General features: G+C 38.0%; 1 protein-coding gene and 1 pseudogene across 1 annotated transcript in view; one reads left to right on the top strand and one right to left on the bottom strand.

The window, feature by feature from the left end:
- The window catches only part of LOC109385668 (OTU domain-containing protein 6B pseudogene), a 13,546-nt pseudogene extending 4,070 nt beyond the window's left edge, over positions 1-9,476 (top strand).
- The window catches only part of TENT5D (terminal nucleotidyltransferase 5D), a 70,468-nt gene that overhangs the window by 14,124 nt on the left and 41,346 nt on the right, over positions 1-14,998 (bottom strand). The window contains exon 3 of the mRNA XM_019648184.1: positions 12,151-12,254. The gene's annotated coding sequence lies outside the window, so the exon portion shown is untranslated. The remainder of the gene's footprint in view (positions 1-12,150; positions 12,255-14,998) is intronic.

The following is a 14,998-nucleotide window of genomic DNA, read 5'->3' as shown; positions in this document are numbered from 1 at the left end:
TGCCTCACCCGGGAAGAGCACAATGATGGTGCCAACTTGGGCCAGTGAAGCAACGTCCTCCACAACTAGACTGAAGAGCAAAATGACAGCAACTTGTCTGTTCCCCTTCCCCCAGTTCCCCAGCACTGTTCCTATTCCCCCAATTCCCCAATAAAAATCTTTAAAAAAAAATTTCTGGCACTAAAATATATGTCAAAGGAAGAAATAATTTTTGAATAACATGTGAGAGTATAAACCATGTACATGTAAAAGAGAATGTTAAATCAGAGCTTAATTTGAAAAGGAAAATATATCTGTTCAATTTCTTAAGGAAATTACATGACATTTCATGATATGTAATACTGAACATATTGATAGATTTTTAAATTTTAATTTTTTGAGTGTAGAATTTTTAAACATGTAATTAAATGGTAACACTAACTAAAAATTATATGATGCTTATAATATGTCAGGTATTAAGTGCTTTAATTAACTCATTTAATCCTCACTCAAAAGAATGTAAAGACAATCAGAAGAATTCAAGGTTCAGGTGAAACAATAGAGAACAAGTTATACAAATAAATTAATGAGTAGAGGAATAGTTAAAATAGCACAGGATTAAGTCAAGAGACAAATATGCACAGGGTGGGGGGGTTAGGAGGAAATTAAAAAGTTAAAACAATGTAGTAACAAAATAAAGACTACATGCAACAATGAGGAAGAAGATAGGAAAAAGGAGTCTTGGGAGAATAAAAAGATAAAAGAAAAGTCAAAAGACAACTATCATTAAGGAGCAATATAGTGATCCAAATGCCTGATTTCAGCCCCATTCATTTCAAAGGTCACAATTTCCAATTTGATTAATAGTGCCATATCTCTTTTGAATCAGTTTGATATATTTTTAAGAAACCATTAAATATACTTTTTTCAAATAAGAATGATCTTTAAAATTGCTGAGTGAATTGTCACATTTTAGGGTAAAACACTCAATTCCTTCATTGAGATCCTGAGAAAATTACTAGAGGAATTGTTCCCTGAAGAGCCAGAAGAGTAGAGATCAGGGTAATGGACTGTGAATATGGTGTAGACAGTACAAAAGAATCCTTGGATGGGCTTCTGAAAATAAGCTGCTGGTAATGGAAAAGACTCAATATTCAAAGTACATAGATGGATACAACCTTGGCCAATGACATCTATCTTGAATGAAAACTATTTGCCATCAACTATGAGTTAGATAAAGAGCACTATCATCTACCTCCTGATGGGCTTATCAGAATAAAGACTGGTTTGCCTAAGAGTTTTCACTTTAATTGTAACAGTTAAATGTTGTTGTATTTTAAAAGCTATACTATATTTTGGAGTGTCACATTCAGCATAATTTTAAAACATATGTTTGTCATTTTGTTTCACTAATTCAGATTGACTGATCCCTAAAAACAGATACTCACTGGAGTAAACTCAAAGATTGGTCAGCAAATTTAATAGCAAAATTCCATATATGAATATCCATTTAATATAACTTTGGCAAAATAAATGAACAAGAACAAACTGAAAGTACAGAAAGATCTTGGGTAATAAATTGATTGTTTTAAAGTTGTGTGATACAGTACACAACTTTGTCCTTATCTTCTATATTTCCCTGTATACCAAATAGTCTTTATTGGTTTTTAAAACAGCTAGATATTCACTGGGAGTGCAAAGAAAGATGGGGGCTATGTAAATGTTATTATAGTACATTATCTGAAATGCTTGGGGGGTAGCAGGGCAGATATCTTTTGAATTTCAGAATTTTTCATATTTTAGAAAGGCAATATGGGTACATATAGTATATATTACATAACACCTCTATTGGGATCTGGGGTATAGCCCTGTAACCAAACACATTAATATTTCTGCAGTGAAACATATGATTATCACACTAAATGGAATAAAAAAATATAATAATTAGCAACTCACACACTTAGGTTTTGCTATCAAACCATTAAAGTTAGGTCAGGTTTTGCCACTAAAATGAATTATGAAAACATTTTTGATTTTCAGAGGTTTTAAATTTTTTTCAATAATGGGTAGGGACTGTGGCTCTGTATATAAAGACTGATTTCATACTGGGAATGTCTCTAGCCAATGAAAAACAGTTAAGAAAGTCAGTAACCCCAATTCCCACTTATACATTTATTATCCAAAGCCAGAATTTTGTTTATGATTTCCATGAGATTAAATCTATAAATGTCCAAGAGTAGATAAATATTTATTTGAATTTTTATAATCACATTTGAATTTCACTGATGGGACCCATGCAAGTCAACTTTTTATGTTGAAATTTTGCCTCAGAATATAATAAATCATTCTAACTTATCTTAATCATAATTCCTTATATTTCAAGAACTCTTTAGTGTTTCTGAACTATGTTTATATACATTATCTCATAAGTCTGAAAGACAGGTAGGGAAGATGGTATGGCATCATTTCATGGATGAGGAAATAGATCTATAAGGATAAATAGTTGTTATTTATCTATTGTCCAATGCTGTTTCATCAGGGTCTTTTTGTAGGGCATGACCAATATACAGTAAAACCTTGGAATGCAAGTAACGTGGTTTGTGAGTGTCCTGCAAGATGAGCAAACATTTAATACATTTTAACATGCTAAACTAACGATGTCTTGCAATACGAGTAGTTTGTTTCCAGAACAAATTATGCTCGCAAACCAAGGTATTACTGTAATTGATTAGTACTGAACACAGATTGTATAAAATGTGGGTAGGTCAGAGATTTAGAAAGCTGTGAAGGAATGGTTAAGTGAGGTTCACCTGTGTTGTTTGTGCCTTAAGGCCCAATTCACAGCCTCTCAGAGATGCCTTCCTTTACTTAAAAGACTTGGCTTTGTACCTGACTTTTGAGACATATTTCATTATATTGGCAGCAAAAAATGTAACCAGAACCCTGATTCATTCATTTGCTAATTAGTCTTGCCAGTATAGACATATACAAGGCAGTACTATTTAGTTCACCTGCTTCTCATTATTAAATAATATAATGCTTTTCATCATGTTTTAATTTTATTACAAGCCATGTCTAATTGTTGAATTTTATCTTTTAAAACAAATTGGACTAAAAATAAAGAAAAATTTTAATCATAGGACCTAAGGGCCTAAAAAGCCATCTAGTCCAATTATCCAACTAATTTTTGAATTCACCATGCAACAGGCCTGCCTAAAATGCATTCACAAGTTCAACCCTCAACATCCCTAATGACGGGTAACACACTCTAGCACCCCACTGCAGCTTTGGAAAGCTCTGTGAGAAAGTTCTTATATGGAAATAAAACCTGTCTTTCTGCAACTGTTACCCTGTGGCTATAGTTCTACTGCTTAGGTGGGTAGAGAAGAAGTTATCCATTGCCATGAATGCTCTTCAAATATTTAAAAATAGTGTTTAGGCCTCTCATGAGCTGTATTTCCTCTAGGCACATAAAAACCCTTTTCCCAACAATTCTTTATATTGTATGGTTTTGAATATTCTCAACATCTTGATCACAATTCTCAGACACGCTCCTGTTCTCATTGTTTATTTATGTATAAACAGACTTTACTAAGTATCTCTCATATGTCTAGAGACCTCTTAAAAGTACTGCATACATTACAGGGATACCTATTTAGCATTATATATTTTACTACACCTAGTGAGCCTGTTGTTAATCAGTATCTTCTTAAGAGAGGAAGTGCTCAATTAGTGAAAAGTATTTAAGAAAAAGATGCTGGTAGGAAATGTAATGACACATTTTAGGTGCTAACTTGTAAATTAAAATTAGTTATATCTGTGGGTGCTGTGCTTTAATTCAATTTTATAACTTAAAACTCCTAATTGCCAAAAAGCTCAAATCCGTAACAGTTTGTGAGAGATCTAGAAAAAGTTACAAATTGATAAAGATATTAAAAATATATCAGATAAGCAGTGTAAATGGCTTAATAAAAAGAAGTGTGAAGGAAGTTAAAGTATTTATTTAGCAAAGAAGGAAACAAAAGAAAATATCAAGCTGTTCCTGGCATCTGGGGAATATTTCAAGAGAGAAAAAGCACAGAAAGAAAATAAAGAAATTGGGACCTGTAAGTCTGCAAATCCACCTAAGCTGGCTGAGTTGTACTTAATGAACAGCTCAGGATTAGTATAAAATAAGAGATGGTAGGTGGAACATAAATTACAAACAATTATGAAAGAAAATTGACTGCTTTTTAACAAGGTAGCCTACAAGGAAATTAAAACAGTAGACCAGCAATACTCAAACATTTTGGCCTTATGACATCTTTACACTCTTAAGAATTGAGAAACCCAAGCACTTTTGTTTATATAGATTATAGTTATTCAGATTTACCCATCAGAAATGAAAACTGAGAAATTAAAAAAAAATCCAAAATTCTAATTTTCACTTGAAAGCTTACATTTTGCTACTGGCAATGAATATTGTCAGTTGTCTTCCTTGAATTGAGAGTCCCATTTCATTTATATTTGAAAAAAATGCCCAAGTCAGAATACCCATAGTTTGTCAGTAGTTCTTTCAAGTAAAAGTGGTGTTCCATGAAAAAAGTGGCCAGGAAAGTCTCACAATTCAAACAATCTTGGAGACAACCATTATACTTGGTATAGGAAGAAGTGCTTTCTGCCTACTTTCCGCTGTGTTGCATAGATTATTTAAGAGATGTATATTCAAGGGTCTGATAAAATTAATAATTGTTATTGCTTCATCAAGGACATTAAATGAAACTGGCTTTTTTTTCCTCTATGAATGCATTGTGGTGAAGAATATAAATGACTACTACTAGAGTTTAGTACCTATGCTTTAATACATGCTAAGGCACTAGCAGTTTTACTCATCATTGTTTTTGTACCATTGTGCAAGCAGTGTATGATAAAAATAACATTTTAGTACTATAAAAACAGTTTTGACCTCACAGATCCACAGAAGGGTCTTAGGGACTCCTATGGGTCCTTGGATTTCACTTTGAGAACCACTTCAAGGGACTATACCTGAAAGCATAAGTTTCTCATTCATTTGTATTTGCACCCAAAGCTTACTGTTTGCTCTACTTAATGAAATTTTAAACACTTGTATTGAATAGAAAACTTTTTTGTTGCTGTTCCTATGAGAAAAAGGGGAACTGCAATCTAACAGCTATTTTCTATTCCCAAATTCATCTACACTTCAGAGCCACATAACTCTCTACTGCTACTTGGATACAGCAAACTCATACTACAATGAGGGAAAATATTTAGTATATATAAAACCACATCTCACTGCATATAGTGATAATTTAAAACGGAATAAACAGAAAGAAAAACTATAACTAAAGGATAACTTTAAATAAATTTAATTTTATAAGATAAAAATTAAAGCTGTATAAGAGTCCTTTTGCTTTAATATAATTTTTTCAAACATTTACTATCCTAATAAACTTTTAGCAAATTAATACATATTCCTTACCTAAAACATCATAGATCTCTTTGATGACAAGGATATTTTATGTTTGGCAGAAGTTAAAAGTAGAACATGATCTGATGAAGAAAGATCTAATGGGTTTTATATTATCAAAATTTCATGCTATTTCCAGAGCATACTTTATGCTTTTATCTCCAACAATTTGCTCCTCACGTCTCAATCCTTCCCTTAAACTATGCCTATAAAACACTTCCCTACCCTTTAGTCTCCCCAAACCTGCCTAACAATAACATTAAAACATTTTTGTATTTTTAACTACCTATTTTCATTTTGTTGAAATTTATTGATTCTAAGCTATGAAAATTAGCATACTGACATTTTATCTCATTCATGATTGTTATTAGCTATGCCATCATTAAAAAAATTTATTATATTAGTTTCGGGTGTTATGTCATCATTTTTAAACCACCACCGTTTAAAGCATATATACCTTATAACCAAAATTTTCTTAATTTCTCTATTTTCTTGTCCTTCTAATTCCCTAACCTATCCAAATGTGCTCTGTTATAGCTACGTTTGCTCTATTTCCTGTGATTTTCACATTCTGTCTCCAACTTTTAGGTCTTGTTATATCTTATTATACTAACAAAAACATTGTAGAATGGTTGTGTTGGCTGACATTTAGTATGTAGGACATTGGAAAGAGCATGAACCCCACTCTAACAACAAAAACATTGAATAATATACAAAAATCATTGATTTCTGTAAACCTATCAGAGAGGCAAGCTCGCAGAGCAACAAACTGGCCTGAAATATAAGACAAGACAGGTGCCTCCAAAAAGAGATGGGACATGAGCACTGGCTAATTTGGGGAATAACATGGAAGGATAATATGCTTTTATACAAGCAGGATTAACTTCAGATACATTTTTGACAAGTCGCTGAAGGCTGAGTATTAAGCTAGCATAGAAACTCTGGAGTATGAAACTCTGAGATCTGTTGGACTATGGAGAGATGAAACCTACCAGTGAGCTCTTCTCCATAAACATCTCTGGCTGCTCACAAAACAAACAAATAAGCAAGCAAACAAACAAACAAATAAATAAAATTTAAAAAATAAATTGAGGGCAGGACAGGAGAAAGCCTACCTCATGGTATATAGGCCTGGAGGAGGGGAGTGGTTTCCATGTGGAAAAAACATGAATCTCTGCCCAGATCACTCTTCCCCATGGAAACTAAAGCCTAAACTGATAGGGGAAGAACAGCAAACCTTGTCATCTCCAAGGAACAGATGAAGACCCATTGTGGCTAGAGAAAAGCAATAGAAAACAAAAACAAAATCAAACAAACAAACAAACAAAACCCTTCTACTTCTACCACTGGGGAAGGGCAGGGTCACTGTGAAAGCTCTCCTCAGAACTAGGGACACAAAGCCCGTGGAAGACAGAAGGTAACACAAGACAACAGGGAGTGTCCTCCCTGGACTCTCACCACCAACACATCATGTTTCAAGTAAAAATGTGCAGAAATATATTTTCTGAGGTGCAGGATCACAGGTAAAGGCTAAAGATAAGGGTATAGTACAAACATTAAAAAAAACCCTGCAGAAATGTGGCACTCACCCTAAGCACAACGTAACCAGAGGAATTTGAAGCTCATGGGTACACTGAGGATAATCACAGCAACAGAAAAACCCACATCCACTTCAGTTCCTAATTAAATCATCTCATTTCCAGGCATACATAGTATTTACTCTTGTCTGTTCTGTCCTACATATGCTGTTCAATTATCAAGCAAAAATTATGAGTCACTAAAAAAGCAAGAAAAAAGCAATACAACAGAATCAAATATAAATAACATAAATGGTGAAACCATCAGAGAACTTAAAAGAACTATGATTAAATACTCCAGTGGAAAAGGTGGACAACATTCATGAACAGATGCAGAATTTCAGCAGATAAATGAAAACTATAAAAAAAAACTATTAGGAATAAAACCAAGATAACTGATGTGAGATGCACAGAGTATTCATAGTGAGAACCACTTAGTGACAAGAGCTTTTTAATAGCCCTTTTTGAGAATGGGGCCAAAAGTGGGGATCAAAGGAACAATAGAACAAAACACGAACTTCCAAAGTGGTTCTCACTGTATCATCTCTACATGCCTCACTTCAGGACTGGTAGCCCAGTGTGCAGCTTTATTGTTGCTCAAGCGGCTTTAGCAAGCTAGTCAATTACCAGATTGCAAACTCCAACAAGTAAAGCCACACCCCTGCACATCTTCCTGTTGCCTGCCCCCACAACACACCCCTTTCAGAGGGGAGGGTGTCAAGGGAATGCGCATGCATGCAGCATTCCATTGTCCTTTCTCCTCCTTCCAATGGACATGGCCTAAATTCAGTACCACCTTGAAAGTTGGGCTGGGTCCCAACCTGGCCAGTGACCCGCCCCCCACTGCTCCCAGTGAGGGTTGAGGGAAGGAGGAGCCTGCCAGCCAATGGTGCAGGATTGTTCCATCATCAGTGCTGGGCTACCTGGTGGTCATCGGAGACAGCGTTGGTAGAGGGGCTTGATGAGGAGAAGCAGCTGGTGAGACATTCTCACAAAGAGGAGTTGCAAGACAAAATTCAAGATGTGAAGAATGCTATTTCCAAGAATGACGAAAAGAGGAGGGAGTAACTCACTGATGATGTTACTAAGTTGGAATCAGAAATGGAACACAAACATAGGAGAAACTGGAGCAACTGAAGCTGACTTCTAAGGAGAGTAAAGACAAAAAAGCTACATTAGAAATGGAGTGGAAAGAAAGGATAGCTGAAGCTGAAATTGAGAACTTATCTGGAGCTAGACATGTAGGAAGGGAAAAACTTGCTCAAATATTGGCAGCTAGACAGTTGGAAATCAAACAGATTCCATCTGATGGTCATTGTATGTATAGAGACATTGAAGGTCAACTGAAAAAACAGGAAAGCCCTTTGACCAGATGGGACGGGTGTGGGGGGCTGGATAAAAAAGGTGATAGGATCAAGAAGTACAAACCGGTAGTTACAAAAATAGTCACAGGGATGTAAAGTACAGCATAGAAAATATAGTCAATAATACAGTAACTATATATTGTGCCAGGTGTGTACTAGACTAATCAAGGAGGTCAATTCATAAAATATATGTCTGGGCCGGCCAAGAGGCGTGATGGTTAAGAGCTGGCTTGGGACACCAGAGGGCCCTGGTTCGGATCCCACATATGAGGGCCAGTGACACTGCCCTCTGCAGCTAAGATGCTGAACAACAGCTCAACCTGGAGCTGGGCTGCCGAGAGTTGCCTGCGACGGCATAGGCTGCAGCCCCTGTGGCAGTGGGTTGCCATGGGCTACTGTATGTAGTCAGCAGCCAGCGTGAGCGGCCAGCAGCCGCAGTGAGCGGCCATCCAGAAGCCGGCGACTGATCTGCCTCACCCGGGAAGAGCGCAATGATGGTGCCAACTTGGGCCAGTGAAGCAACGTCCTCCACAACTAGACTGAAGAACAAAAGGACAGCAACTTGTCTGTTCCCCTTCCCCCAATTCCCCAGCACTGTTTCCATCCCCCCAAATCCCCAATAAAGATCTTTAAAAATAAATAAATAAATAAAATTAAAAATATATATATGCCTAACTACTATGCTGTACACCTGAAACTAATATAAAATATTAGATGTCAACTATAATTGTAAAATTTTTAAAAAGAAAAATAAAGAAGTCAAACTGCTGAATATATGCAAAGCCATGTGGAAAACTTTCTACCATTTTAAACAAACCCTAACATAGGAGATAAGTATATTCCAGAAGAGTTTGTAAAGTACTGTGATATTATAAATACAGCTGCATGGGGAGGTCAGCTTGAGCTAAGAGCCCTGTCTCATACTTTATAAACACCAATAGAGATAATATAATCATATTCTCCTATTATAGTTGAAGAATATCCAAAAATACATTAATACATGTATATATGAGACATGCATATGGTTTAGGAGAATATTACAATTTTGTTACATGGTTGGTGAACAGAGCTACTGAAAATTGCAGCTAGTTTACAAAATGTTGCACAATTATGTTTTAGTACAGTGTGCTGATATCAGTATTCATACCAAGTGCTATATTGTTCTAAACATTACTAAAAAACACAACTACCTTAAATCAGTTTTATGGCAAAGCTGCTGTTTTTTTAAAAAAGTGTGTCAGAGATAAACTTTAACCAGTGTCCCCTTAGTGGTATTTCTAAAAACACTTATGAAGTCCATTGTGGAGAACATCATGCCGGTCACTCAAGCAGGCTGCCTTCCACTCACGGTAGCTCATGGCAGCACACTGAAGCCCTACTGCAGCCTACGCCATTGCCAGCGACTCACGGCAGCCCAGCTCCAGGTCGAGCTGTTGTTCAGCATCTTAGCTGTAGAGGGCGCAGCGTCACTGGCCCTCATATGTGGGATCTAAACCGGGGCCCTGCTACTCAGAGCTGGCGCTCCCAAGCCAACTCTTAACCAATGCGCCACTTAGCCAGCCCCTTAATAAATATGCTCTATGATATGACAGAACTATAACCCCTCCATTATCTCAATTTCAAAAAAATTCTTATTCTCTGACCATCTTCTCTTTCCACTCATAACTTTCAGTACCCTGACTCCAACAGTCTATGTCCCTACTGGACCCACAAACAATTGATCCTGTGACATTTTCACTGTCTTCACCTTGTTCATACCCTTCTTTCTTTCCTTACCCACCTTAAATTTAATTAGTGCCTCAAACGTGAATTTGGACAATTAAGTTCGCAAACTTGTTGCAACAATGTTGCTAACCATTTTGACATCAGAAGAATTATTCATGGTGAATTTGTACCAACTGGACAAACAGTTAACCAAGTTCAGTTTGGAAGTACTGAAAAAGCTGTGTGATAAAGATGACTGAACTTTTCACCAACAACTCACGGCTCTTGCACCATGACAATAAACCAGCTCACATGGCCCTGTCTGTGAGGGAGGTTTTAGACAGTAAACACATAACTGTATTGGAACACCCTCCCTACTCAACTGATCTGGCCCCCAATGACTTCTTTCTTTACCTGAAGATAAAGGAAATATTAAAAGGAAGACAGACATTTTCATGGCTTTCAGGACATCAAGGGTAACACAAAGACAGCTCTGATGGCCACTCCAGAAAAAAGAGTTCCAAAATTGCTTTGAAGGGTGGACTAGGCACTGGCGTCAGTGCATAGCTTCCCAAGGGGAGTACTTCAAAGGTGACCATAGTGATATTCAGCAATGAGGTATGTAGCACTTTTTCTAGGTTGAGTTTGTGAACTTAATTGTCTGACCTCATATACCCTCAGTTACCCTACCTCTCTCTCACTGCATCATACTCACTTGGTTAAACCACGACCCTAGTTAAAGCCAACTCTCTGCCTACTTGTTGCTTGAACTCATGCAGCTGAATATGTCTGGAAAAAAACACACAACTATGCTGACAAGTCTCACTTTAAAATGAATAACCACTGATTTGAGTAAAACTGTAATATTGTCAGGCAATTATACTGAATTTCCCTAGTTTATTCTCTCTTCCGCTTTCCTAGACAACTAAAAATACCTAGTTTATTCTCTCTTCCATGTTCATAGATAACTATATATATTTTCTAGTCTCTCCTCAAATCTTTAAAACCTTCTCCACAGTCTTCACTCTTATCTGAACACCTTGTTTCCTACCTCCTTCTATTTTCCTGCCAAACATAGAAACAGAAGATAATTTTTACAAGCACCTACAACCTACTTCTACTCACTTATGTGCATCTCTGCCTCACTTATGTGCATCTCTGCCTTTATATGCTACCTTATCCCCTGTTAACTATGAATGAATTGCCCACACTCCTGGACAAAGCAAATCCTGCAACCTCTTTCATATCCCACCCTCTCAAATACTCAAGAATATTGTCCTCGATATTCTCTCCTCTCTCTTGGAGCATCATTCTTTCCCACTTTACTAGATTATTCTCATCAACATAGGATCTTCCTGTTATTTCTTCCAGATTAAATAAATAAAAACTCTCAGGACTTCATCTCCCTCTCTAACTATTCTATTTCTTTTCTTCCCTTTACAGAAATATTATTTGTATAGTAAGCTATACGTCTTGTCTCCATTTTAACTCCTCACACCACTTCACTTATTCTCCAATGATGCCCAAATTGTTAAATTCAATACTCATTTCTTAGGCCTCTTCTTACTGGACGAATTAGTAGCATTTGACACATTGGATCACTCTTTCTTCTTTTAAACGCTTTCTTTTCTTGGCTTTCCAGGATCCAACATTCATCTGGTTTTCCATTATTATTATTATTATTATTATTGTTATTATTATTATTATTATTGCCACTCCTTTTCATTCTTTTGTTTGTTCTTTTTCATTTCTCTACAGTCAGAGTGAGTTCAGTTCCAGGATTTTTTTTTAAGGCTATACTTACTACTCGAGTGATCACATTAGTTTAAATACCATCTGTATGATGATGGCTCCTCAATATAAATTTCCGGGCTGAACTCCAGACTTGTATATCTAAGTGCCTACCTGACATATCCACTTTGATGTTTAATAAGATTCTCAACTTCAATGCTCCGAAAATTGAGTTCATGATAGCATTTACCAACCCAAAACATATCTTTATGCAAGTATCCCACATCTCAGTTAACTGTGTCATCATGGGCTCATCTCTTTTACTCACCTAAATCTAATGTAGCAACAGGTGCTGTAAGCTCTGTCTTCAAAATGTAATCAGGAGTCAAACCACTTCTTATTTTCAAAACATATTTTGAAAATTCGATTCAGCTGTAGAAAACAACATAGTAATTAGACATTTATATATCTCACAAAGTGATAACCAAAATAACCCATCAAATACTGTACATAAATATTACATTATTGACTATATTTCCTATGCAGTACTATATGTCACCATGACTATTTTTTATAATTATAGTTGACATTCAATATTATTTTATTAGTTTCAGGTGCACAGCATAGTGGTTAAACATTTATACAATTTTTGAAGTGATTCACCAATAAGTCTAGTACCCATCTGACACTATACATAGATTTACTATATTATTGACTATATTCCCCATACTGTATTTTATATCCTCATGAATATTTTGTAACTACCAATTTGTACTTCTTAATCCCTTCACTTTTCTCACCCAGACCCCCACCCCCCCAACCCCCTTCTACCTAGTAACCATCAGTTTGTTCTCTGTATCTATGATTCTGTTTCTGTTCCGTTTGTCATTTATTTTGTTTTTTTAATTCCACATATAAGTGAGATCATATGGTATTTGTATTTCTCTGTTTGACTTATTTCAATTACCATAATATCTCCCAGGTCCATCCATGTTGTTGCAAACGGTAAGCATTTCATTCATTTTTGTGTCAGAGTAATATTCCATTGTATATGTGTACCACAATGACTTTTTTCAATTGTCTATTGATGGGCATTTTGATTGTTTCCATAATCTAGCTATTATAAATAGCATTGCAATGAACATAGGGGTGCATACATCTTTTCAAATTAGTGTTTTGGATTTCTTTGGATAAATACCCAGGAGTAGAAATGCTGGGTCATAATATAGTCGTCCTATTTTTAATTTTTTGAGGAACGTCCATACTATTGGGTTATTGGAAAAGTCATGACACATTTTTTCAATGAAAAACATTAAAAAATGCATCATGACTTTTCCAACAACCCAATATTTTCCACAGTGGCTGAACCAACTTGTAATTCTACGAACAGTGCACGAGGGTTCCCTTTTCTCCACATCCTTGCCAACACTTGTTTGTTGATTTATTGATGATGCCATTCTGACAGGTCTGAGGTGATACCTCATTGTGTTTTTATTTGCATTTCTCTGATGATTAGTGACATTGAACATCTTTTCATATGTCTATGTGGAACCATGAAAAGCCCTAAATAGCCATGGCAATCTTGAAAAAGAAGAACAAAGCTGGAGGTATTAACTACCTGATATCTAACTATACTACAAGGCCACAGCAATCAAAACAGCACTGCCCAGGAACAGTTATTTGATGTTTTCCTTGGGGTGTTTTAATAATTTTGAGTGGCTCATAAGCCATATAAATAAGGTTTCAGAATAATTAAACATGTGTTGTGCAAAGTTTACCTTCTTACTGTCAGGTATAACTCTAAATAATAACAAAACAAATGATGCCACAAAAATATGACTCTACCCCTAAATATTACATGGAAAAAGTAATAAATAATAAATTCCATCTTTAAAAAGCAGCATGGGGACTGGCCAAGTGGCTAAGTTGGTTAAGAGTTAGCTTAAGAATGCGAGCTCTGAGCAACTGGGTCACCGATTGGATTCCCACATGGGCCAGTGATGCTGCGCCAGCGCTGAGATGCTGCTGAGCTGCTAACAGGTGGCAGGATGGCTCAGCTAGTGAGAGCACGTGCTCCTAACAAGACTGTCTGTTCGATGGTGGGCTACACCCGCCAGCAACTAAGACTGAACTCAGCACCTTGAGCTGAGCTGCCGCCCTGATGGTTCAATGGAAAGAGCGCGCGGTCTTGAGAAGGAAAATGGCCGCGGTAAGGAAGTCACTGAATTAGCTCGCGCAAACCACGGCAGCGAAAACACAGCTCTGCGGGACACGCTGAGCAGCAAAGGGACTCCCACGCGGACTACTTAGAGGTGGGCAGACCCGGCGGGTTCGGGAATTGGGCGGCGAGGCGAGTGGAGACACGGGCGGCGCCCGGTCTTCTGAGTAGCGGAGCTCCGCAGATCGGAAACTTCCCCTGCCCGTCCGCCAGCCCAAGCGCGCACTAGGGCAGAGTCATCCGGCCCGCGCCAAGCGTTTCTGAGGAGGATGCGTGGGAGGAAGCCGACTGCTCGCGCCCACGGAGGCGGAGACGGGGATTCTCAGTAGATAGGAGAACATTCACTGCTCACCCCCTACCCTGCTGGCGCGCGCGCTAAGGCAGAATCCCTGGGCCACGAGCTAAGGCAGAATCCCCGGGCCGCGCGCTAAGGCAGAATCCCCGGGCCACGCACTAAGGCAGAATCCCCAGGCCGCGCGCTAGGGCAAAGTCCCTGGGCGGCGCGCATCGCTGATCGGAGGAGAAGGGGGGCATGTGAACGGAGACAGCTTGCTCGCTCCCGGTGGCTGAGACGCCGGATCTCAGTGGATTGGAGTTCTCGCGGCTCCCTCCCCACCCCTCCAGCGTGGGCGTGCTAAGGCAGAGCCCTTGTGCTGCGGGCAACAGACCGCGGGCATAGTCTGGGTGCCCCTGCGGCTGCGGGTTTCCAGGACAAGGCAGACGGAGTTTTCAGCATCTGAACGCGCTCAGCCTTTGGTGCTGACCATCCCGCCTGGTGTTCGTCAGGATTCACAGGGTGCAGAGGCTGGGGCGAATGTCCCAGCCCAGGAGGAGAAGAGGGAGGCGAGAAGTGTGGAGACACAGCCAGACCGCTTCGGTGGTGGAGAGAAAAGCAGCTTAACCAGGGGGCGCCTGGTTGGAAGGGACATTTATTTTGTTTTTTGTTTTTGGGGATTTT

This window comes from Hipposideros armiger, unplaced genomic scaffold (assembly GCF_001890085.2).
Source record: "Hipposideros armiger isolate ML-2016 unplaced genomic scaffold, ASM189008v1 scaffold_121, whole genome shotgun sequence".
In the NCBI taxonomy this organism is placed as follows: domain Eukaryota; kingdom Metazoa; phylum Chordata; class Mammalia; order Chiroptera; family Hipposideridae; genus Hipposideros; species Hipposideros armiger.
The sequence above is the reverse complement of the archived record's forward strand: the minus strand, read 5'-3'. Positions and strand labels throughout refer to the sequence as shown.